The sequence below is a fragment of the Rhinatrema bivittatum genome, chromosome 2, assembly GCF_901001135.1.
Source record: "Rhinatrema bivittatum chromosome 2, aRhiBiv1.1, whole genome shotgun sequence".
NCBI classification, from domain to species: Eukaryota; Metazoa; Chordata; class Amphibia; order Gymnophiona; family Rhinatrematidae; genus Rhinatrema; species Rhinatrema bivittatum.
Genome location: NC_042616.1, coordinates 348,248,918 through 348,275,399, shown reverse-complemented (window position 1 = coordinate 348,275,399; position 26,482 = coordinate 348,248,918). Strand labels below are relative to the sequence as shown.

At 42.6% G+C, this 26,482-nt stretch overlaps 1 protein-coding gene across 13 annotated transcripts in view; it reads right to left on the bottom strand.

The window, feature by feature from the left end:
- LOC115084679 (poly(rC)-binding protein 3-like) overlaps nt 1-26,482 on the bottom strand; it is a 1,201,673-nt gene that overhangs the window by 428,515 nt on the left and 746,676 nt on the right. For 11 of the 13 annotated variants that reach the window (XM_029589869.1, XM_029589872.1, XM_029589868.1 and 8 more), the window contains one exon: nt 18,389-18,419. The exons of the other annotated variants lie outside the window; for them this stretch is intronic. The gene's annotated coding sequence lies outside the window, so the exon portion shown is untranslated. The remainder of the gene's footprint in view (nt 1-18,388; nt 18,420-26,482) is intronic. 13 annotated transcript variants of the gene reach the window in all.

Genomic DNA, 26,482 nt, shown 5'->3' with positions numbered 1-26,482 from the left:
GCTCTTTCAGCCAGTGTTACGCCCATCGTTTGCAGATGGATGCGACCACTTCTGCTCACCTCTCTCTTCTCTTCAATGACTCCATTGGGGAAAGTGGCAGCCTCTGTCAGCTACCGCCACCCCATCTGGCATTCCCAGGATGGCGTGGACACTGCCGACCTCCATCTTGACTCCGGGATCACATAGGCGCACGCACACAGGTTGGGTTAAGCACTGTTTGGCAGGAACCTTAGGGGCGTCCCCCACTGATGACGTCTCCACTCTCGGATACTTAAGCCAACCAAACCTGACCACTGACGACTTGACAACGAGTTCCCTCATTGCTGATTCTGCACCTCACACTACGGGCGTCCGTTTGAACTCCTGCTCAGGCGAGACACCCTCTGGGTACCCGCTCCTCAGGGACCCTTCCTTGTCTCTGGCTATCCGCTCCTCGGAGGGCCTTCTGCCTTGGGCTTTCGCTCTACTCAGCATCCAAGGACTACTGCTGGAATGCACCTTGCTGTGAGTACTCTGACTACTTGGATTACCCTCCTCTCTCCAGTGTACCCCATGCTGCGGGCCACTACTGCATTCACCTACATAGGACTCTCCTATGTGCAGCGAATCCATGGACCTCCATCATACCATCATCTGTGGGAATCCTCTGGCGTACCCTGCACTACGGGCCACTACCATTCCTGATCTACGTGAGGAACCCTGTTGGTGTACCCTGCGCTGCAGGCCACTACCAAGCCATCTCTATGAGAGGACCTTATCGGTGTACCCTGCTCTGTGGACCATTACTGGATTACTACGAAGAGGTATTCCTCCTGGGTATACCCCATCACACGAACTTTGTGCTACTCTCTGCACTGCCCGCTCCTCAAGCAGTGTCTCTCTCTCTCTAATACTCTATTTCACAGCTGTGTCTGAAGCCTGCCGAGACCTCGCCTCCCGATGGTAAGACTCACAGGGCTCCTCCCTGTGGGTGGTACCATCACTCCCGTCAGCCATGGGGCCCTCAAACATACAAAACACTAATAGCCAGGAGGAATACCTACTCCCTTGCTGAATCTACCCACACTGTTATGAATTGAATCCTCTGGACAGAAATAAGATTTGACTTGGCAAAGTTGTCCAGAAACCTGTGTCTGAAGGAGTCAAGTGATCTTTTTGAAGCACTCCAAAATCCCCAATTGGAATGGACTTGTCACCAACCAGTTATCCAGAAAAGGGAAGATGTAGACTCCCAGCCAATGAAGGAATGTTGCTACACCCACCAGGCACTTTACAGATACCCTCAGGGCTGCAGACAGGTCAAAGGATAAGACTTTGTACTGATAATGAGACCTGTCTATTATGAACCTGAGGTACTTCTAGTGAGGTGGATGGATGTGATATGAGCATATGTGTCCTTGAGATCCAGAGTGCACATCCAATCCCCAAGGCTGAAAGAATTCAAGGATTGTGTGGAGGGAGTTTATTGAGAATTTCTTTTGAGCCAATAGTTTGTTCAGTCTTTGTAAATTCAGTATAGGTCTCAATCCCCCATTTTTCCTGGGATGAGGAAGTAACAGAAGTAAAATCCCTGACCACGCTCCCTACTATTACTACTACTACTTATCACTTCTTTAACACTACTCAATGTACACAGCACTATAAAAACATATAAGAAACATTCCCTGCTCAGTGAAGCTTACTATTTAATCAAGACAAACATACAGGGCAAAAGAGACTTTGGGAATTTCATTTGTTAAAAAAATTGTTAAAATCAATAAGGCTGTTAGCGGCATAATCAGGGGTTAAAATTTTAAAGCAGCCTCAAAAAGTTGGGTTTTTAAACTGGATTTGAATAAGTCCAGAGAGGGAGCATGACATACCAACTCGTGTTTATCCCACGACCCTGTGAAGGATTTCAAAGGGGCGTGGGATAAATACTGTGGATCCATAAAGTCTAGAGGATGTGAATGAAGAGAAGAGGCATGGGGGTGGCTTGAGGGAATGATGGCTACTACCTGGAGATGAATGTCCTTATTCAATAATGCGACTCCAACATTGCTCTATGCTTCAACGGCAAGAGAAAATGTGGAAAAAAGGATTTGCAACCACATAAAAGCAGGGGAGTAGCTTGCTTGTAACGGTGGTTACTACCCCAAACCAAAAATACCTGATAATTCACTTTCAACGCAAATCCAGCATAACTCTCTGCTTCAACGGCAGGGGAGGAAGTTTGACACTTCACACATATCCAGCATAGCTCTCTGCTTCAACGGCAGGGGAGCAAGTCTGATACTTCACTTTCAATGCATAGCCAGCATGGCTCTCTGCTTCAACGGCAGGGAAGCAAGTCTGATATTTCACTTTCAATGCAAAGCCAGCATAGCTCTCTGCTTCAACGGCAGGGGGGGAAGTTTGACACTTCATGCATATCCAGCATAGCCCTCTGCTTCAACGGCAGGGGAGCAAGTCTGATACTTCACTTTCAATGCATAGCCAGCATGGCTCTCTGCTTCAACGGCAGGGGGGGATGAAGGTGGATCTATATTCAGGCAACAATCAACAAGGACTGAATTACATAGTCTGAATAAACAGATAAGCAAGGGAGTAGCTTGCTTATTGCGGTGGTTAATACCCCTAACTAAATTAAGCTATTTCACTTAGATGCAGTTCCAACACTGCTCTCTACATTAATGGCAATGGCGGGGGTGGAAGGGAAATAGAATAAAAAAAGGTTACTAAGAGCCAAGAGAAACAGATAAGTATGTGAGAGAAAAAAAAAAGTGTGAAAGCTTGCTGGGCATACTGGATGGGCCGTTTGGTCTTCTTCTGCCGTCATTTCTATGTTTCTACGTTAGGAAATCTATTCCAAGCATATTGTGCAGCCAGGTGGAAAGCACAGAGTCAGGGATTGGCAATAGAGGAGAATATATATAGGCATGACTTGTCTGATGACCAGAGTTCACTAGGAGGGGTGTAGGGAGAGATAAGAGGGAAGAGATAGTAAGGAGCTTCAGTTTGAATGCTCTTGTAGGTGAGTAAGAGAAGTTTGAAATGTATGCAAAAATGGACAGGGAGCCAATGTAATGTGGGTGTAGTGATTTTGACAAAAGAAAAGTCATACAGCTGAGTTTTGTATAGATTATATCGGAGAGAGATGTTTCATTGGCAGACTTGTGAGAAGCAGTTTGCATGAGCATAGTGGGAGGTGACAAGAGTGTGGTTAAGGGTTCTGATAGTGTGTTCAGAAAAAAAAGGATGGATCTTGGTGATGTTATAGATGAAAAAACAACACATTTTTGCAGTATTTTGGATATGTGTAGACAAGTAGAGAGGAGTTGAAGATGACCCCCCAAGGTTATGGGCTGAAGGAATTGGAAGGATCACAGTGCTATCCACAGAAATAATGAAAAGGAGATGAGGGGAAGTGGGCTCAGGGAGAAAGATAAAGAGATGTGGGTTTTTTTGCCATGTTGAGGTTCTTGTATAGATGGATAAATCTGGAAATCATCAGCATAAAGATGTTATTGAAAGACTTGAGAGGAGATCAGTGCATCAAGGGAATTAGTATACAAAGAGAAGAAAAGATGGTTCAGGACAGAGCCCAGAAAAACAGTAATTGATAGTAGGATGGCAGTACATGAGGATCTGCCAGAAGATACATTGAAAGTGAACTAGGAGAGGTAAGAAGACAGGAGAGAGTCCTGAAATCCAAGTAAGGACAGAGTATCAAAGAGTAGGTGGAGATGAACAATGCAAAAGCATTAGACAGGTCAAGAAGGATAAGAAATGAGTAAAGAGCTTTGATTTTAGCCTTAAATAGGTCATTAAAGAATTTGGCAAGGAATTTTCTGTGAAAAGTAGTGGGTAAAAACTAGATTGAAGTGGATTGAGAATGGCTTGAGATGGCTTGAGATGTACGACAGTGATGGTAAACAGTGTGTTCAATTAATTGAAAGCAAAAGTAAGAAGTGACAGTTCTTTTGAAGGCAGCAGAGACAGTAGCAGTGGGACGTGATAGACTGAGGAATTGACAGATGAAAGGGATGACTACAGGGGAAGTAGAGCTGAGGAGCTGGGTAGAATAGGCTCAGAGGAACACGTAATGAATTTGGAGGAGGAGAGAAGATGATCAGTTTTGTCTATTGTGAATTCAGAAAAGGAGGAAAGGGTGATAGGGTCAGAAGAAGGATAGAGGAATGAAGTGAAAGAGAGGGAGAGACCTGATTAAGAACTTATGAATTTTGTGAACCTTGTCATGGAAGTAGTTAACCGTAGTCTGGACTGAGAGTGAAGCGGTGGGGGGCAAAGGAAGTTAGAGAAGGAAATTGAGTGTGGCAAAGAGATGGCAAGGGTTGGATTCAACAGTGTTTATTAGATGGACACTGTGGTCTTGCTTGGCAAATGCAAGCAATAGCATACTGGAAGAAGGTCAGCATGAATTTGAAATGTATGAAGTTGGCAAGGGTTATGTGATTTTAGCCAGAGGCACTCTGCAGAGTGGGCAAACGATTGGAGGAAGCAAATTCAAGGGGTTTGGTGAGCTTTACAGGACAGGTAAAGGAAGGGGCAAGAGTGTCTAAAACAGAGGACAGTATAGTATTGTAGGAAGAAACTACCTCATCAACTGACTCAATGTAACAGAGAAGAGGAAAGATGAGACAGTAGTAAAGAGCATCAACAGTAGTGGTGAAGTTCAACAGCCTGGAGATTCCTGAAGGAATCAAGGTATCCTAAAAAATCCTTGTTGAAACTTCCTCTGACCCCAACAATAGAGGGATGCTGATCCATGACTACAAAAATGAAGTCAGCAACTGAGGCAGAGACGTCTGTCATCCCAGAAGGGGTATGCCCAGGAGGGAATCTGACCTAGCTGACGTTCCTTCCTCATCCGATCACAGGAGAAGGCTTGCCCAATTGTTGAGGGCTAACTACTATGGCCGACAACTTTTGCAGTGGCTAGGTACTGACGTGGAACTAGGCAGAGCCTCATTCTACAGCAGGGCTTCCCAAACCTGTCCTGGGGACCCCACAGCCTGTCGGGTTTTCAGGATATCCACACTGAATATGCACGAGATATATTTGCATACCATGGAGACTCAGTATATGCAAATTTATCTCATGCATATTCATTGTGGATATCCTGAAAACCCGACTGGCAGTGAGTTCCCCAGGACACATTTGGAAAGCCCTGTTCTACAGGAATACCACTTCCATTTTAGATAAGAGAGGCTCCATGGTTCCTCTCCTGTCTTCAGGTGTCAAGGAAGCAAAGAAATTCTTCACCAGTTCAGTGAGCTGGTCCACTGGTAATTGTGCTCTCTGGGCTGGAGATAGAGAAGAAACATCCTCTTCAGAAACCCATATAGGATCTTTCCAACTTTGCTAGAAAAGAGCTGATATACTCGGCTTTAAGGAAAAATTAGACTCTGAGGCTGGGACCTCTAATGCAGCCTTCTGTGCTGAGGTATTTTAATCCAGCACCTCTCTCCCTGGTGCCACATTGGAGTTAGTATCGACATCGTAAGCTTCTGCTTGATGGTGCCTTACAGTGGCTGCTGCTTACTAGTGCAAATGGCGTGCAGGAGGAGCTGGGGTTAGGGTAGAACAGATGTCTGGGCCCCATAGGGACTTTCTGTGCCCTGAATGATGATGATTCTTTCATTGACACTGCCTCAACCATCCTAGGTGCTGATGATGGCCTCTCAGTCATGAGGGCCATACAGCTTCATTTTCTTTGGCTCTGATGGGCTTTGTTTTAGAGACAGGCCTTTCTTAGATGACTTTTTCTATGACTTTTCTGGTGCTAGATGCTTCTGTGTCTTGTTCAACCCTAAGCCTGAAATGGATTTGGAAACCAGTGCTAAGGGGGGGGGGGGGGGGGGGGGACACCTTAAGCATGTAAGGGTTGAGGAGAACCCTGGCTTGATCCAGCATTACATGAGTTGAGATGTTATGCTCTTGGATGAATGGCTATTATGCCCAGAATTAGGCTAGCACCTACCTGCTTACCCTTAAGTGCTCTTCGGAGATCCCATATTATCCAGGTACAAGACTGCTAAGCCCTGGAGGGCATATGACCTCACATGTAGCAGTTAGCCATAATATGGTTTATACCAAACCTCATGGGAATCTGTGATGTGCATCCAGTGCTCACAGATGCAGGCCTTGAAGCAACTGATAGCAGCCTTCTCCTTAGGGCCAGACATCGCTAATGTTTCCTTTTTTTCTCCTTATTTTTTTTATTGGTAGTACCATGTAAAAGAGTTGTTAAGGGGCTACCAAGGCAACATAGAACAATTTTCAATTACAATGAGGCAGATAAAACATTTGAATAAAAAAACCTAGTGAGAGAGATCACACTTTCACGTAGAAGCTTCAACAGAATCAGGATGAGAGGCTCTTGAGACAGTGCGCATGTGAGAACCACCATGAATGCTCAGTATGACGATAACTTGCAAACTGGTGCAGGTGCACATGTGCGCGCATGCAGCGGTCCTCATCCAGGGGCATGGCTATTTCATAACTTGCGCACGTATATGCAAGCATGTTATAAAACAGCCTGGCTGTGTGCACATGTCTGCCAAATTTTAAGTGGGTGTGCATATGGGCGTGCAAATCCTGCTTCTACCACGTAAATCAGGGGATTTTAAAAGGGGTGCCCACTCCATCCCCAGTTTACCAATTCGTTCACCCAGTTAACAGATAGGTCTTCCAACCCCCCTACTTTGATAGGCTACACTTCTCCAGTTACCCCAGACCCTTTAAAACACCTTAGAAATGGCTCGATCCTTTTATTCTTTTAGCTTACAAGTCATTCATAACAGAAGTAAAGCAGCAGGGAACCTAAGTGCGTGCTGGGTATGTATGTGCACATCTCGTAGCCAGGCCCTAAAGTGCCCACGTCCCGCCCAGACCATGCCCACACCCCACCAACTTTTGAAACTTTGGAGATGTGCGCTGTGGCATTTAGGTGCTTATATGGGTGCTTTTTAAAAGACAGTCGGTGTGATTAGCCCGACTTCTTTCCGCATCTCCTAACTGATACATGTGCTGGGTTTTTAAAATCCACCTTTAAGATTTCTGTGCTGTTGGACGACGTCACAAATTTGTCATGGTGGAGGAAGTGAGGACATGGAATTAGAAAGGAGAAGGAAGGGGGAGAAGAAAGGAAATGGATGAAAGAAATGAGAATGCATAAAAAGTGAGAAAACAGAAAAGGAGAAAATGCAAAAGTTTGAAATGTTCACTACAGGTTGGAGAAATTTTATTTTATAGGAACATTTTCAAAACTGGATAGGTTTCTAGTAACGTTTTTGCACATATAATTATAAACATATTTGCAAATGTACAACAGAATCACAACTGAATTTTTAACCCACAGAATATAGCCCTAAGCAGCTACAGGACTGGGAGACTTAATTATAAGTAAACTGTAACAAAATGATATTTAGAAGAGTATCAAAAATTAGGAATGTGCTTGTAAAAATATTTTGTTTCATTTATGTTTATTTGAATTCTTTTTATTTCATGTTAGTGCTTACTGATTTAGTGTACACTGAGGGGGTCATTTTCAAAAGGATTTACACACATATCAATTGGGTTTTCCATAGGTAAAGGCCCTTTACCATGTAAGTGGGCTTTTGAAAATTGCTACAATATAGGCCATTGAATTGTCAATAGGATTTTCGCACGTTATGTGCACCTACATAGGTAAATTGCTTTTGAAAACTGCTACAAATTTACATGTCTAACTCCTTTGAAAATGTACTTGTTAGAGAGTACTTTTTTTTAGGAGCCTGCCAAAATTATCGTGGGAAAAAATATTTTAAATAAATAAAATAAGAATGCCTCTGGTCAGTCCGTGAAAACTTATGCGTGAGCAGCAATACTTCCATACTTTTCCCCTCATATTGGGTGGGCAATTGTGTAAAAGGCCATATCAGCAGACTGTTTTTACTCATGGAAATCTCTTTAAAAATTGCCTCCCTATTGTTTTAAAGGTGTATTTTAGCATTTAGCAAATGCAAGTGTCCACCTGATATTATAAATTTGGGGAATGTGTGCATATCTTGCATTAGATAAAAAAGGGGCTTGGTGTAAGTCAGGCATGGGCATTCCAGGGCGGGGCCAAGAGATGTGCGTGCAAGCATTTATGTGCCTGGGCACGCCTCCAAGTCCCGTTTACTTCAGCTATGGAGCAGGTGTAAGTTAATAAATAAAAAACAAAATTCAGGCATCCCTGAGGGGTTTAAGGGGTCTTGAATAACTGGTGAGAGTACAGGCTAAAGACTCCAAGGGGGTTTTGAGGACCTAAATGTAGACTGGGTGAACTGGTAGATGAACTGGTGAAATCCGTAATGGAATGGACAAGAGCCGATAACAACTTGTGCAGCTCATACCTGGATATGCGCAGCTGAGCGCACCCAGTTGCAAAACGGAGCACACAGATAAGCTCACCCATGCTATTTTATAACACTATTCGTTTGAATAAAGTGCACTTACTCGAGTAAATCCTATGGACAAGTCAATGATATATATTGTAGCAATTTTCAAAAGCCCACTTACTCAAGTAAAGTACATTTATTCAAGTAAAATCCAGTTCTACTCGTGTAAATGCTTTTTAAAATCAGGCCCTAAAGGTGAATTTTAAAAACCCGGCGGGTGTGAAAACCAGGAGATACATCCCTGGCTGTGCCGCACACATGCTACAGGGATTTTCAAATGCCTGCGGCCCTGCGCATATCTCCCTGTACATGCAGAAGAATGGGAATGGGAAGAAGGGACAGGCTGGGGGCAGGGTCTGCGCGGGACGTGGGTGGGCCTGGACAGCGCCATTAAGCACTGTCCCGCTGAAGTGCGCGCTGGCAGTCGACTGGCCCGCGCAATCTGCTACTGTTCCAGAGAGCAGGTAAACTATAAAACAAAAAACAAATAGGTTAGTTAGCAGGGTTTTATGGATCATGTTAAGTAGAGGTAAAGGGAAGCAGGATAGGTAGGGAGTTTTAGGAAGTTCCCTCCCGGTCCACTTCTTTGGCACTCACGTGCGCATGTGTGTGCGGGTAGTGGATTTTATAAAATGCACACATCAACGCGCCAATGCTATAAAATCGGCGCATCCATGGATGCCCGCACGCGGGTTTAAAAGTTACCCTCCCTGTGCATAAATGTAACATACTATTGTAGCAATTTTCAAAAGCCATTTACCCAACTAAAGTGCACTTACATGAGTAAATCCTATGGACAATTCAATGGCATTTATTGTAGCAATTTTCAAAAGCCCACTTACTGAAGTAAAATGTATTTACATGTGTAAAACCCAATTTTAAGCATGTACATGCTTTTTAAAATCAGGCCCGTTGTGATTTAGCAATTGTTACTTATGCAGGTTGTTATAAAATTACCTTCCCTAGTTTTAGAAAGGGTTTCTCCTTTGTTGATGACAAAACCTTTGAAAATAAACTCCAAACCAGGTACTGTTTAATTCTAACTACTAGACTCTTCATGAATAAAAATTGCTTCATGCTATAAGGAAAACAACCCCTTTTTAAAATTATTTTAGATAATTTTTTTCTGCATTTTAAACTTGCTTGTTATTATACTTTTCTATTTTTAACAGATGAATGCAATAAGCATAATTTACTGCCCCCTCCTCAAAAGAAGTACCTGCAACTTTTATTTAGTTTAGGGCAACAGATTGTTATTACAGAAAGTAATTCAATTTTCACTGTGGACTGCTGTTTATCCATTCCTATCCCTTATTGCCAATGCAGACATTAATTATCTACTGCATTAAATAGCTTCAAAAGAAATGTGGACAAATAATTTGAGAGCAGAGAAATTGGTAGCTATGATAATCTAGTTACATTGCAAGGAAAAGGGTTTATTGCCATATTTAGGCTCTGGAAAGAATTTTTATCACTGTACTGCTGATCTGTCCTCAGATTAACAGTGGGGTAGTTTGGTTTCTTCTGGATTATCACATAGAAATAGCTGTTAGACAGTTAGATGAAAGTTATATTTCTTTGACATCTGGTTGCCCTTCCACCCAATTTAACTACGTAATTACATAATATAGGCAAGAAAGAGTAAGCAGAAGTGGGAGTATGCCTTCCTTCCATGATACAGCAAAAAGATTATGCTGAACTATATTATGTTCAGAAGGTTACAGTTTAGCTGTGAAATATGAATGTTATTTTCAACCCTCTTTTGCTGTCCGACTGTAATTCTAGCACCTTCTCCACTTACAATCATTCCAGACAATAAAAATCAATCAACACCTGTCCATCGACTACTATTTCATTCCTGGAGCCGAGATCTAAACCTAGAATATCTCATTGGGGGGGGGGGGGGGGAGTTCTGTTTTGAGGTGAGGGGGCTGCACAGTGTGAACTTTGACCTTCCCTTCTGTCTAGTCCATATGACTAAAATGTTGAACATCTGCTTGAAGTTGATAGCTCTGCTGTTTATGCTCTCTTTATTTTTTTTTTTTTAAGGTTGGCAGCGTTATCACGGAAAGACAAACACTGCTCATATTGATGTTTAAGCCAAATTTAATTTTGACTTTTTTTTTTATTATTATTAAAGAAGTTTGAATAGCAAGGAGAAGAAATGGCCTAGTGGTTAGAGCAATGATTTGAAAACTAGAGAAATTAGAAGACCGATGTACATGACCAATGTATTAGCACACACAATTTGCTGCTACCAAACAATTTAAATCACAAAGGCTAAAGAACACTGAAGTACAATTCTTCTACTTGCAGAACATTTACTGCTATGGCCCATATTTAAAGCAACTGACTTTTTCAAATAATGGTTGATTCCCAAACATGAAACTTCTAAAAATAAAAATTTTTTATGTCCTATGTCCTCAAGGATTCAAGTCAGAGAAAAAAATACAGAAGACTTTTTATTCAAGAAAGCCTATAGCTCAACACTCAATGCAATCTGATAGCCTGTACATTTTCTTAGGTGCCTGCTACAATGTGCATGTAATAAATTGTATAAAAATATCAGCCATTGCACTGAAAGCATCCTGCAAATAGACTTCATACAGAATAATTCGTTATGCAATAGTCTGGAAAATGCAGAATATTACTAACTAGAAAAATACAGTCTCTGGGCTGCGTACTCCATTTATTTTAATGCTCTTACATTCAAAAGAATTAAAATAAAGCTCTTACAGCTAATGTAGGAGGTTGAAATTCTTCTTATATATAGGAAGCATCTTCTGTATAGCACTTGTTAAATTTTGGTTTAAAAATTGTCTGCAAAGAAATAATTGACAGTACACTCTATACGGGGGAAAGGCATGATTCTTGCCAGGGGCTACAGCAGCTAGTGCCTTTTCTTATGTGGTTGAGTGCTCATTATTCGGAAGAATTTAATGAGCCCCTATTTAGCAGTACGAAGAAAGAAGTGCAACTAAGGAACTATAGCAGAACTCATGGGTATTTAAAATGAAATAGTAACTGTGTTGAATAGGTAAAAATCCAACTGGAATTTATAGGACTGGGAGATTTATCTGTAAACTCTTCTAAAATGCCCAGGGTATCTTACAAAAACTGAAATAATAATAGCGTTGGGCCCAAACTAGCAGATCAGCAGCAATCTGTTGATCAAAAAGCTAGATAATTGCCATGAAAGACTTTAATTTGGTCACTACTATGCACACTTCATGGCAATTGGATGTTCTTTCAGTTCTGCCAGTTTTTACGGTTGGTTATTTATTATGTTTCAGGAAAGATTTTTTTTTTTTTTGCTTCTGGATGACGGCACATTTCTCTTCTTGCAAATGAGGTACGCCGAAGTCAGACATCCCTCTAGCAACCTTCCAGTGACAGAAAAGCTTCCTCATGACAGCTGCCAACAGCATTATCATGACTGTCAAAATGCCTTGCAAGAAGCTCAGTGGCATTTGGTAATGTTTTTGATTCTAAAAATGCTTGTTCAAACCAGTGCTCAGCATATAACATGGAACATTGGTTTGTTCTAAAAGTTTTAATATAATAATAATATTTTATTTGCAATATATAACCCACCTTTCTGAAAACAATCAAGATGGCTTACAAATGTCAAATACTGTAGTAACAACAGTACAATACACTTGTGAAAAAATAAATCAGTTATGTAACATAGCAAGATCTCACATATGGCAATAATACAGTATAAAATCACCATCTCAATAATCCCTCTCTCACATATAAATTAAAATGTAATAGATGCTTAACTATTATTTCTAGCTAATCACCTTGTATGTTGACCATAATAAATTCCCAATCAGACATATAGAAATCACAAACTAATATAACTTCTCACTCCCTATAACCAACACAAATTGAACAGAACCCTCTGTAAATAATTCCATTCATAGAATTTAAGACTAGGAACTTCACCCCAAGAGAATAAAACAGCCAAGTTAACCTCTGTCTAAAAACAAGAAGGGCCTCAGACAAACAAATTTCATGTGCATAACATACATGGAATGGCACAGGGATAAAAACTGTTTGGCTGACTTAGCTGATCTCACCTTCTTCAAATTGGGTAACTGTGGATGGTTATCATTTTGAGAACGCAAGGACCGATGTGGATTATATTTCATCGGTTTTGTCCTTAAATATTATGGGTCCATTTTATAAGAAAAAAAATTTAAATACAATTCTATTTTTATTGTAACTTGTGGAGTTTTGCTAAAACTGGGGAAACGTTCTCTCCATTAAATAATAATAATCAAGTCGGCAAATGCTGTGTTTCTTCACATTCATTTTAATTGTTGCATGCATTTGGACGTTAGCATCAGGACTAATGATTTTGATTACTAGCTGCTGCGCTTTTTAAAACAAGTCTTGGCCACTGGCAGCAGAAACTTCCATGACCAGAGAGGCAGCGCACTCCAATTCACACACTGAAAAACTGAATTGATAAAAGAGAAATCTTAGATTCTGGATTTGAAAAATAACAGGTCAATTTTCAAAGAGCCACTGAGCAACAAAGCTAACTGGTTACATTTTAAAATGTATTTTTACACATATTTTCAGCAAAAGCTAACAGGCTAGTTTTGCAGCTGAAAATAATCCCAAATCTAGCCAGTCAAAATTTGTAAAATATGTAAGTAGCCTGTATTCACATATATGCTAATTTCTAAACACCAAAAGCATACATGCATGTATTTTCGGTTTTGCATGCACATTTACCAATGCAAAAAATGGGCAGTCTAGGGGTGTTCCAGGGTGAGGGCAAGTGGTGCATGTGGAAGTTGCATTTTTAAAAGAGATATTCAAATATTGGGATGGTAACTTTCAAACCGGTCTGTGAGCACACATAAATGGCCCAGGGCCGCAATTATTTTATAACTTGCGTGCATGTATGCTCGCAAATTATAAAATAGCCTGGCCACGCACACATGTGCATCACATTTTAACTTGGCGGGCCCATGGACGTGCAAATGCTGCTTCTAGTACGTAAATCGGGGGATTTTAAAAGGGGCATGCACTGACACTATTCCCAGTTTTACCAGTTCGTTCCCACTTCACCCAATTAAGAAACAGGTCTTCCAAATCCCCTAATTTAATAGCCTTCACTACCCCCATTTATTCCTGACACTTAAAACCCCACAATTTGCCTATTTTTCTTTATTTTTTAACTACACATCATCCATAGCAGTAATAAAGTTATGTGGCAGGGGGCCTCAGCACATGCTGGATCGCACAGGTATTTATGCAAACATTTCAGGTTCAAATCCCGAAAGGCGCTTGCCCCACCCAGACTACACCTATGCCTCTCGCCTTATGGAAAACTACTGAGATGTGTGTGTATCTCAGGAGCTTTTAAAATCCACTCGGCACATGAGCCCGACATATTCGTGCATCCCGTAAGTAATGCGCATGTTAGGCTTATAAACACGTTAAATTATCTAATTTATTCATGCAATCTTATATCTGCTAATTGACTACAACAATTGATATTGGCCTTGTCTATTGTCTGCAGTTTTTGGGTAAGAGATCTATATGAAATTGGTGGGGGTTCAGGATGAAGTGCTAGAGAGTCTATCTGAACTGGAGATGGACTGGGTGAACCGAGGGAGGTATAGGCAAACGTGCGTATATTTTAGAAATCAGGTTTTACGCGTACATATAATTTTGTTAAAGCATAGAATATACACATGTATGTTTATAAAATTGGTAGAGAAAGTGCTTTCATTGCATTGAAAATAGTCATGAAACATATGACTGTAAATTTCATAGTGGCGTGCTGGTACACGTGTGCGCGTTTGTCAGCCCGTGCCCAGGAACACATTTTATTACATACACGTGCACATGCGCGCACGTTATAAATAGTCTGACTACATGCTCATGTGCTCGCAATTTTAAGTGGACGTGCACCTGTGAACGCAAATGCCACGTCTACCTCATAAGTGGGGGAATCTTAAAAGCCACGTACGCCGATGCCATTGGCCATTTTCCATTCATTCCCAGTTCGCCTAGTAAAGGGATAGGACTTCCAAACCTCCTAGTTTAATAGTTCCCTTCCCCCTGTTAGCCCCTACCTTTAAAACCCCTCTGCTCTGCCTATTTGTGCGCACCGCAGCAAGGGCGCTGGTTTCCGGCCAGCTTTCAAAATCCGCTCAGTGCGCGCCAGCCCAACATATTTGAGCATCCCCTAATTTTGGCACACATCGGAATTTTAAAATTCACTTTTAAGACAGTAACGTTTAAACTGGTGCATGGACGCACATGTCACATTCGTCGGCCTGCATCCAGGGACACGGCCATTTTATAACATACGTGTGCAAGTTATAAAATAGCCTGTGCGAACATGTGCATAAAATTTTAAGTTCTACCGCATAAGTGGGATGATTTTAAAAGATGCGCGCTCCGATGCCATTGGTCATTCTCCCATTTTATTCCCAGTTCACCCAGTTAAGAGATAGGACTCCCTTCCCCCTTGTTAGCCCCAACCTCGCTGATCTGCCTACATTTTTTTATTTTACTATACATTCATAGCTGAAGTAAAGTTATGTGGCAAGGGACCCTAACACGCGCCAGTGCACATCTGTATTTACACGCTAATTTCAAGTTTAAATCCAGGAATGCCCATGCCCAGCCCAGACCACACTCACATCCCACTCCTTTTTTGAACTTTTCATTCATGCAAGCAGTGGCAAGTACACGCGTCTCCAGATGGCTTTTAAAAATCCGCTCTGTGAGCACTGGTCTTACATATTCGTGCATCCCCTAATTTCAACATGCATTGGGCTTTTAAAATTCACCTTTATGTGCATACTCTCAGAGCAGAACTACCGAGTATTTTATAAATTGTGCAGCAACTGAATGTCTTTGCATGTGTTAGTGGATGCCAATGTTTCTTCTAATTTTTGAAAGGCTATCTGTGAACAAAAAATGTCTTTTGTGCAATATTTTATAAGCTGAATTCAAATTTGTGAACTATGAGCCAGTACAATGCAAATATCATCAAGAATTCTTATGTACACTATTAGAAGCCCGACACACGCATTAATTAGGGGATGCGCGAAGAAATTGAATACGTGTGCGCCGAGCGAATTTTACAAGCCGCCAAGATATGCAGGTACCTACTGCAGCGCGCACATCTCAAAAGTTTTCAAAAATGGTTGGGGCATGGGTGAGGTCTGGGTGGGTTATAGGCATTTCGGGGAATAAACCTAAGATGTGTGCATACTGACACGATCCGGTGCGCACCGGGGATCCCTTCTGAGTAACTTTACTTCTGCTAAAGATGCCATGTAAATTAAATTTAAAGAAAACTATTTATTTATTTTATTTATTTATCTACTTTTATATACCGGTGTTCGATTTTACATATCACATCGGTTTACATTTAAACAAAATTTGCAGGAACTTATGCGTTACCTTTGTCAAATACATTAAACATTTAAATATGGGGATTGTTAACAAGGGATATAAAAGAACATGGGGAATGGCTAACACTACGGGATGCATGAAGGGATGCACAAAGGGGAGTGCCCCTTTGTCGTGCCCCTTCAGCGCGCGACGCTTGGTGTTCTGGCGCCGTTTAACGTCCGTCACAGTCCTCAGTGAATCAGAGGGGGCGGGTCTCCCAATCAAGGATCACACACCGCCCCTCCCCTCTCAGTTCCAGATGGATTCTTTCACCTTTTTTTCTTTCTTTCTGTCTTTATCATCACTGTTAGTTATTTCAGGGAGTCCGGTGGTGATGGTGTGTGGCATCCCTGTGCGCAGGCACCCGGTGTTCTAGGCAGATCTGCAGGGTTTTAAGGGGTGGGGCTAACTGGGGGGGGCAATTAAAGGCTATCAAATCGGGGGGAGGGAGGTTGGAGGACCTCTCTCTTAACTGGGTGAACTGGGAATGAAATGGTAAAACTGGGAATGGATTCAGCACATGCCCCTTTCAAAATTCTCCGATTTACACAGTAGATTTGCATGCACATGTGTGCACCCACTTAAAATTTGGCACAAATGTGCAAGGCCAGGCTATTTTATAATATGCGTGCGTAGGTTATAGAATAACCGCGCACCTGGACATGGGCTGATTTGTGTGTGCGCATGCGCGCTGGTTGGAAAGTTACCATCCCTGTTTTTCTGTGTGCAGTGTTCACAACCTGTGTGCACACGCATATGTGCACAGCTCAGAGAGAACAGTGGTGGAGATTTATCCTAGTATTTCATAAACTGTGCAGCAACTCGCTGCACAGTTCATGAGATACTAGGCTAAATCTCTGTGCATCCACCTACACATACAAATGCAGAATTGCGAACAGGTTTAAAAGTTATCCTCCCTCTGGGTAACTTCTTTCCTCAACTTACCCATTTTAGACAGGTTATGTTAATGTGCCATGTGCGTTTGCGGGTTAGATGTGAAATTTAACAGATTAGATACGAAATTTTCCAAAACAGTGATTTAATCCATTAACTCTTATTTTAAATGATTAAACCTTTTGAAAACTCCCTTTTAAAATATCAAGCATAAAGATATACAGACTATATAAGAGTTAATTTACAGTTATCAGATAATTTATCATTAGAGTATATATAGAGAAACAGATATATTTTTCACATATCCACTGTATCCCACCAGTATGTATACTCTAACTACAGTATCTCATAAAAACACAGGATTTGCCAAACCAGGTCAGAATAAAGGCCCATCTAGCCCAATAATCATGAATCTGATAGTAGTAAGCAGCAAGTGCTTAGAGGAAGTGCATATGAAACAGGGTATGTGGAGCATTGTCTAGCTATTGCTGTGCCCTTTTAGTTCCTTGCAGTCATAACTTATGGATGCAATGAACCAGAAGTGATATCCTCCTTGACTGTTATGTTAAATAGCCAATGAATGATCATCCTGTCACAAATTTTTGAACTAGGTTATACTATTTGTCTCCATAATGTTCTATAGTATTTTGTTTCGCAGGTTTGCCTTCTGATGCATGTAGAAGCACTTGCTGTTTTACACTTGCTGCCTGTCTGTTTACTCAGTTCCTCCCCCCCCCACCCCACCAGTTCTTATAGAACAAGACATGTTAGGTAACAGCTCCTTTTTTACATTTACCATACCTTGTCTAATTTCATAAACTTCTTTTACCTCTTCCCCTCGGTCATCTTTTTTTACTAAGTGGTAGAGTCCTATTCAAATGCTTTCTTCATACCTACCCCCTAATCATCTGAGTTGCCCTTTTCTATGTCTTTTCCAGGGATGTGCAGTCATTTTCTTGGTTTTGTTTGCTACTCGCAAAACATCTGTATGTACATAAAATTGTACTTATGCACATAAAGTCTGACTTTACAGCTATCAGGTATCACGTATCACGTAGATAGGATTTTAGATATTGCTGGGGAGCAGCCAGCTCTCCTGGTACCTGTGGGTACCAATGACATAGGAAAATGTGGGAGAGAGGTTCTAGAAGCCAAATTTAGTATTTTAGATAGAAAGCTGAAATCTAGAACCTCCAGGGTTGCATTCTCAGAAATGCTTCCCATTCCACTTGCAGGACCTTTAGACAGGCAGAGCTCTGAAGTGTTAATGTGTCGATGAAAGATGGTGCAGGGAACTGGGCAACATTTTGGTGAACAGGGAGCATATTCTGAAAGGATGGACTCCACCTTAACCATGGTGGAACCAGGATGTCGGTGCAAAAGTTTTAAAAGATAGAGAAGTTTTAAAACTAGATAATGGGGAGAAGACCATCAATTGCTTAACAATGCAAAGTTCAGAGGGAGGTATCTTCAAAAGATACTAACAAAACAGGAAAGTTAGAACATCTGAATGCAAAGGTTCCAATAAAAGTAAACGCAGCTCAGATGCCTTTAAGTAAAGAGCAGACTGAATCAGAAAATTCCCAATTATCCCTGTCAACTGCTAGGAAGGTTGTAAGTACAAACAAAAAACATACCTTGAAATGTCTGTATGCCAATGCTGGAAGTCTAAAAAAAATAAGACGGGCGAGTTAGAATATATAGCACTGAATGAAGAGGTAGACATAATTAGCATCTCAGATGATGATACGATTTCCCTGCAAATGTGTCATGCGGGTAGATGGAGTGAGATATGTTTATTTTGATCCATCTCACTTAGAGAAATTCCTGGAAGAACGAAGGAACCGAAGTGAGGAGAATAATACCTAATCTAAATACTGGATAATAGAATATTATATCTGTTTTTTCTGTTATATAGAGTAATCATTTTTTATATATATTTGTTTTGCTAAATTGCTCAAAGGGCTCCCATCTGTTGAGTTTTTGTGAATAAAGCATAATGTGAACCTGTTTTTCCTAAAGAATATTCAATGTAAAAATTGGATAATGTAAATTGAATTGCTATTTACTTTATTGTAAATTGGAAAATTCATAAATAAATACTTATAAAAAAAATAAAAGATCCTGCAGGAGACTAAATGACTGTGGAATCTTTATGGATAGAAATTTCATGTGTGATGGGAAAGAGTATAGCCGAGAAGTTATTCTACCGTCCATCTGGCCAGAATGCACAAATAATGAAATGCTAACAAATTTGGCATCACAGTAATAATGGATATATCAATTACCTCAATATTTTTTTATTTTTATTATTTATTTATTGAAGTTTTTATAGAACACCAAAATCAAACAAGCTGTACAAGGCAGTATACAAATAAAATATATACCATTCTTAAATCAAAACACATCATAATCAGACTAAATACTGACTGAGGTAATATCACATCAGAACAAGCTAGGCTGGTAAAGCTGCTAGAGGAAATAAATGATTGTTCATGAAGCAGCCAGGCCAGGAACCAATGCAAGCTACTATATTTTAGACCTAATCCTTAGTGGAATGCAGGATTTGGTGAAAGAAGATAGTGGGGCCACTTGGCAATAGTGATCAAATTTGACTTAATAACTAGAGGGAGGCATAAAGGAAAACTTCTGTTCTAGCATTTAACTTTCAAAAAAGGAAACTATGATAAAATGAGGAAAATAAAAAAATACTAAAAGGTGCAGCTGCAAGATTAAAGGAGGTCCTTTTTCAGCCGCTGTGTGGCTCAGCCAGTTAGCCACAAACAAATTCATCTAACCAGCAGGATACATTAGCAGCGCAGTCACGCCACTGAATATACCTGGCTATCTTAAAGTTAGCTGCATATGTTTATGCAGCTAACTTTAGGACAACCCTATGTGCGACCAGAGTTAGCTGCATAAGTAAAGCAGCTAACTCTGTTATGTGGCTAACTCTGTTATGTGGCTAAGTTATGTGGCTAAGAGTTAGCCACATAACTTATGTGGCTAATTCCGAGCCTTCCCAAAATGCCTCTCTCCCACCCCCGGAATGCCCCCAACCTATGCGGCTAAATTGTAGCTCTATAATCGTTATGTGGCTAGAATTTAGCCGCATATGGCTCTCAGTATAGCTGGGTAGCCATTTAGAAGAATAACGTTTCAGTTATCCATCTAAATAGCTTTTCAATATCGACCTTAGAGTTTACATTAGGCATTTACATTAAAAATATCATCTTAGAAGCCTTAGCCCTTATGTATTCCACACATTAAAAACAGCTAAACCACTGGTGAAAGAAGCTATTAGAGAAAAACATCGTCTTTCAAAAAATGTAAAGAGTATTGAAATGAAGAAAACAGAGAAAAGTATAAGCACTGGCAGTTCAGATGCAAACATTGATAAGGCAGGTGTTGCGACCGTCGGTCTTTGACGGCTTCGTCCCGCCTACCTCTCACTACTTGCGGCTCCTCCCGCTCACCTCAGACTACTGGCTGCTGCAGCGTCTATTTGCCGCTGCCTCCTGCCATCCTCCTCCAAAGTACCTTAGGGCACGCGCGCACGCCGCCCTCATCTTTATTTTCACGTTGGCGCAAACCTCAGGGGCATCCCCCTGAAATGATGTCACGCTGCCCGGATATTTAAGCCTACAGTATTTGCTAGCTCATCGAGTTAGCAACGGTAACTCTACGGATGGGATTCGCTTTCCGTTCTGAAGCTGCTCTGCCACTCCAGCGTTATCTGGAACTCTTACACCCTTCGGGGTTGCTAACGGGGTACCCGCTCCTCGGGGGCCTCTTCTGCTTCTTTCAGGTGCTATCAGGAAACCGGTACTCGCTCCTCGAGGGCCCATGTTCCCTGAGTCACTGCCTGCATCTTCAAACCTTTCTACTTGGAGGACTTCACTAACAGTTTCCGTGAGTACAACTACCATCTATTCCACAGTACTGCTTCACTGGAACCAGGTACTCATCGAGGGCCTGCCCTCTGTTCTGGTGCCAGACCTCTCGTCTAGTGGAATCTCTGTTATTGCTACATGAGTACAATACAACTGAGTCTCTCTGCTCTAAGGGAGCAGGTACTCGCTCCTCGAGAGCCTGCTCTCCCTGTCTCGGAGCTTCTCCTAATTCTACCTGAGACTGAATGCTTCTTACTCTGTACTCATAACTCTCAGTCTCTTTCCACTACAGCGCAGCCAAGCAGAGGATTCGCTGTTCTAGCGTTCTGTGGGAGACCTGCCCAGCCGGGCTCAACATCTACTACACACTACTGCCACCTCTGGTGGTTTCCAAGACTGTTTAATAAAAGATTCAAATCTGTGTTTGTGTGTCCAGAGTCTAGCCTGACACTGTGGGCCCTCACGGGATTGACCCCGTGGGCGTGGTCAGCTGCCACAGTGTCCAAGGATCCACCCAAACATTAATAACCATAACAGCAGGCAAAAAAAAGAATTTGAAAAGAAGCTTGTCAGAGAGGTAAAAACTCATAATAAAAATAATTTCAAATGCATCCAAAGCAGGAAGCCTATGAAGGAGACACTTGAATTGTTAAATGATGGAGGGATTAAGGGGCACTTAGGGAAGACAAGATCACAGCAGAAGACTAAATTAGATCATTTCCATGCTGGAAATAGCATTTAATCCTGATGATTCAGAGCAACTTAAACAATTCATGGAAAACCTGACAGATGTAATAGGAAAAACTGACAAACTAGAGTTCACTATGTTCTGAAAAAACTTAAAAATTAAATTGCAAACCAATTATTAGTAATTTGTAACCTATCATTAAAATCATCTATTGTGCTTGAATATTTATTTATTTTATTTATTTAGAACTTTTTATATATCGACAACCGTTTGCACATCGTATCGGTTTACAAGTAACTCAACTTTCTGGCAATGCCTTTGCAGGGAACAATAACTATGTATACAAGAACTTGCAACTAATACAGAAATGGGGTAACTATTTACAGGTACAATGGTAATTTACAGCAGCAATTTACAGTTTCCCAGGTACGGTGGCATATAAACAATAAACTGAGTATTGGAGGATAACCAATAAATTGGCATATAAACAATAAACTGAGTATTGGAGGATAACCAATATAACACCAATCTTTAAAAAGGGATCCAAGATGATTCGTGAAACTATGGACCAGTGAGCCTGCTGTTAATGCTAGGAAAAATTGTACCAAATATTCCAAAGAATAAAATTACAGAATATATAGACAGACATGGTGTAATGGGACATAGCCAATATGCATTTACCCAAGAGAAATCTTCTTGCCTCACCAATCTGCTACATTTTTTGAAGGGGTTAATAAACATGTAGATAATGGTATGTCAGTAGATACAGTGTACCTAGATTTTCAGAAGGCATTTGACAAAGCCCCTTATGAGAGACTCCTCAGGAATAAAAAGTCATGGGATAGGAGGCAATGACCTATTGTGGATTGGTAATTGGTTATATACTCTTGTATATATTTCTGTACCCTCGGATCTATTATATATTACCGTACTCCCGACGGTCGGCCCCTGTGACATAGTGAGGGCAAAGGCGATCGGCGCCATTTTGAGTACTGGCATCGGATGGCCGGTGTGCAGGAGGTCACTCCTGGACCCCCGCTGGACTTTTGGCAAGTCTTGTGGGGGTCAGGAGGCCAGCCCAAGCTGGCCAAAAGTCCCTGGGGGTCCAACGGGGGTCCCGGAGCGACCTCCTGCACGCCGGCCGTCCGATGCCAGTACTCAAAATGGCGCCGATAGCCTTTGCCCATACTATGTCACAGGGGCTACCGGTGCCATTGGTCAGCTCCGTCACATGGTAGGAGCACAAGATGGCGCCGATGGCCATGTGACAGGGGCTGACCAATAGCACTGGTAGCCTCTGTGACAAAGGCTATCGGCGCCATGATGAAATCGGTACCGAGGGTGTGAGAGTGCAGGGGATGGGTTCTGGACTCCCCGCTGGACCACCAGGGAGTTTTGGTAAGTCTTGGGGGGGTTCAGGAGGGTGGGGGGTTTGTTTAAATTTTTATTTAGGCGGCCGTATAATTCAGGGAAGATTCGTGTATTCGTGGGGAATCGCGATACGTTTCGCTTCCCCCACGAATACTACAAATAGTGTAATATACGTTGCGGATCGCCAATACGGCGAAAACGAATGCACACCCCTATCCTCTTCTACTTGGAAGAATTCGCTACAGACACCATTTGTGAGTACTACCATCTCCTCCTCAGAGCTGTTTCTCTGGAACCAGGTACTCGCTCCTCGAGGGCCTGCCTCCATTCCAGCGCCAGTGCCATCTCCTATGTGGAACTGCTGCATGAGTACTTGCCAACGAGTCTCTGCTCCCAGGGATCTGGTACTCGCTCCTCAAGGGCCAGCTCTCCCTATCTTGGGGCTTCTCCATACTGGGGACACTGTGAATGTCTTATTGTACTCATTCTCTCAGTTCTTTTCACTATAGCACTGCTACTGGAGGAACCGCTGTTCCCGTGCACTGAGGAATACTAGCCCAGCCGGGCTCCATCTTCTACTCACTACCGCCACCTCTGGTGGCTTCACAAACTGTCTAAATAAAGATATAATCTGTGTTTGTGTGTCCAGAGCTGAGCCTGACCTGTGGCCTCTCACGGGACTTCCCCTGTGGGCGTGGTCAGCTGCCACAGTGTCAAAGGGTCTACCCAAACCTTACAAAACATAACACAAATACCCCGCCCCTTAGGGTCTGCTATAGTTTTGAGAATCGTACCTTGTATGTCTTTGTGTAAGAGAATACTTACACCCGCATATCTCGCCATCTTGGAAGCCACCGCATGGAACTGATGTGGATATAGAGGCCACAATAGCACACGTTCATACCTCTTTTTCAAATGCGTTTCCTGGAGGAATAGTATATCTGCCCTCGAGCATTGAGCTTTGTTCCTAAAAATTTGCTTCTTCTGGGGTCTATTCAGGCCCTTCACATTAAGAGACCATAATTTAAGAGACATCATGGTAATGGTCATATCGCCCCCTAAGCATCTCTCCACAACACACAGCCAAGCCGCCCCTCCAAGACACATCACACATTTATCCCATCCCTCATTCAGGTTTCCCTTAGTACATATCTCCCTACTACCCGTATCTTGTTTTAAGACACTACATATCACATTGCCCTGCATACTCAAATTTTGTAATAAGCCCCCAGTTCCCCCCCCCTCTTCCTTTCCCGTTCTCTAAAATCCCGTTGAGCCCAACAGATCCTTGCCTTTGGCATCTCTGTGCAGGCTATGGAGGGCATGATCATACACGGAACCTGCCCCTCCCCCCCCGAAACCAGCCCTCTCTTAAACATATAGGGGTAGATTTTTAAAGTTATGCGCAGGCGTAGATTTGTTCGTGCAACCTGGCGCGAACAAATCTACGCCCAATTTTATAACATGCACGCGCTGCAGCGCACATGTTATAAAATCCAGGGTCGGCGAGCGCATGGGGGGACACAATTGTGCAACCTGTGCGTGCAGAGCCGAGCAGCCTGCCTCTGTTCCCTCCGAGGCCGCTCCGAAATCGGAGCGGCCTCGGAGGGAACTTTTTTCTGGCCCCCTCCACCTTCCCCTCCCCAACACACCCCCCAGCCCTAACTAAATCCCCCCCCCCCCACCTTTGTTAAGAAAGTTACGCTTGCCTGAGGCAGGCGTAATTTGCGCACGCCGGCAGGCTGCCAGCGCGCCATTCCCCGGCCCGGGGGCTGGTTCGGAGCCCTGGCCACGCCCCCAGGCCGACACCACGGCCCCACACCCAGAACGCCTCCGAATGCTGTGCCGCCCCCGACATGCCCCCCTGACATGCCCGCCAAGCAAACCCTGGGACTTACATGCATCCCGGGGCTTTGCGCGAGCCGGCGGCCTATGCAACATAGGACCATCTGCAGTCCACACAATAAAGGAACCTGTGGCCAGTAACAAACCAGCAATGTGCATCCTTTTCCTGTGTCTTGATCAGAGATGCTGGCTCCAGAATTCCTGAGGAGCATTTTATCTCCGTTGCGAACCCTCTGACATCTTGGGGTGTCCACCGGAGCATTTGAGGAGGTCTTTCCAGAAACCTCTAGCTTCACTTGATGTCCTGCATCTTTTAAAATGGCCACTGCTTCTTCCACATTCTTAGCCTTTGATGTGCCATCGATAGTAATGGCAATGCCCAAAGGGAATAACCAGCGATATCTGAGGCCCTCTCTTCTTAGCACCGTAGTAATCTCCTTGAATTCCATTCTCTTTTTTAAAGTCAGGAGAGAGAGATCCGTGATTATCTGGATGGAATGATTCTCTCATTCCCACGTGGATTGTTTCCGTGCAATTTGATATAGTCTTTCTTTCACAGTGTATCTAGCAAAACATACTATGACATCTCTAGGTTTGCCGTTGTTCCTGGGGCCCAGATATCTGTGAGCACGTTCCAGCTCTATGGATGAGACTGATGTACAGTCTTCATTAGTATTATCATGTTGCAACAGAAAAGTACAGATTCTCTGAATGGTTTTTCCGCAGTTTGTATAAGCCTCTATTTCGGGAATGCCCCTAAACCTTAAATTATTGCGCCAACTGCGGTTTTCCAAGTCTTCTAATTTGGCTGTAATATCTTCTGAGTCTCGAGCAGCTTGTGAGGCTGATTTTTGTAAAGCATCTAAGCGCATATTGCATTCGTCCACGCGTCTCCCTATCTCAGCCATTTCTTCTTTTATTTGCTCTATGGCTGTTAAAAGTTCCTGTTTGTTATCTTTGATTTCTTTTCTAAGGTCCGCGAACCACCACCTGAATTCGGCTCTTGTGGGAAATCTGAGGTCTGCGCCGCGATTCCCCCCGCTCGCTCTCCCCCTTGGGTACCTGATCACTGGAGTCCGAAGTTTCAGGAATGCTGTTAGGCCCGTCATCGAGGCCAGCGTTTTTTGTAAACGCAAAGTGTTTAAAATCCGGCCCTTTTTGATTCTGGGCCATCTCGGGAGGTTCACTAACAATCTGGTGAGGTTTAAATGCTGTTTTGAAAGTTTTAAGACACTTTTGCGGCTATTGCAAGGCTCGGGGAAGGCAGGAACTCGAAGTCATGCGGCCATCTAGCTCCACAGTGAGAGCGCCCCCCCCAGATGGTAACTTTTAAATAGGCGCATGCATTCATTGGCCTTCACCTAGGGATGCAGCCATTTTACAACATATGTGCGTATATGAGTGCATGTTATAAAACAGTTTGACTGAGCGTATATGTGCACACAATTTTAAGTGGATGCGCAACTATGCGCACAAATGCCGCTTCTACCTTGTAAGTAGGGGGATTTTAAAAGATATGAGCACCGACACCATTACCGGTTTTCCCAGTTCACCCAAATAAGGAACAGGACTTCCAAACCGCCCTAGTTTAATAGCCTCCCTTCTCCCCTGTTAGCCCCGACCCTTAAAACTCGCCGACCTGTCTATTTATCTTTGTTTTATAACTTATACGTCATCCATAACAGATGTAAAGTTACATAGAAGGGGATCCCGGTGCACGTCTGTGAGCGTATTTTCATGCTAATTTCAAATTAAAATATAGGAATGCCCATGCCCCGCCCAGACCACACTAACTCCCCGCCCCTTTTTTGAACTTTTCATTTGTGCGTGTAGCCGCACGTACACACATATCAGGCAGCTTTTAAAATCTGCTTGGCACACACTAGCCCACCTTGTGCGCATGTCTCCAGGTTTGGAGCACGCCGGGCTTTTAA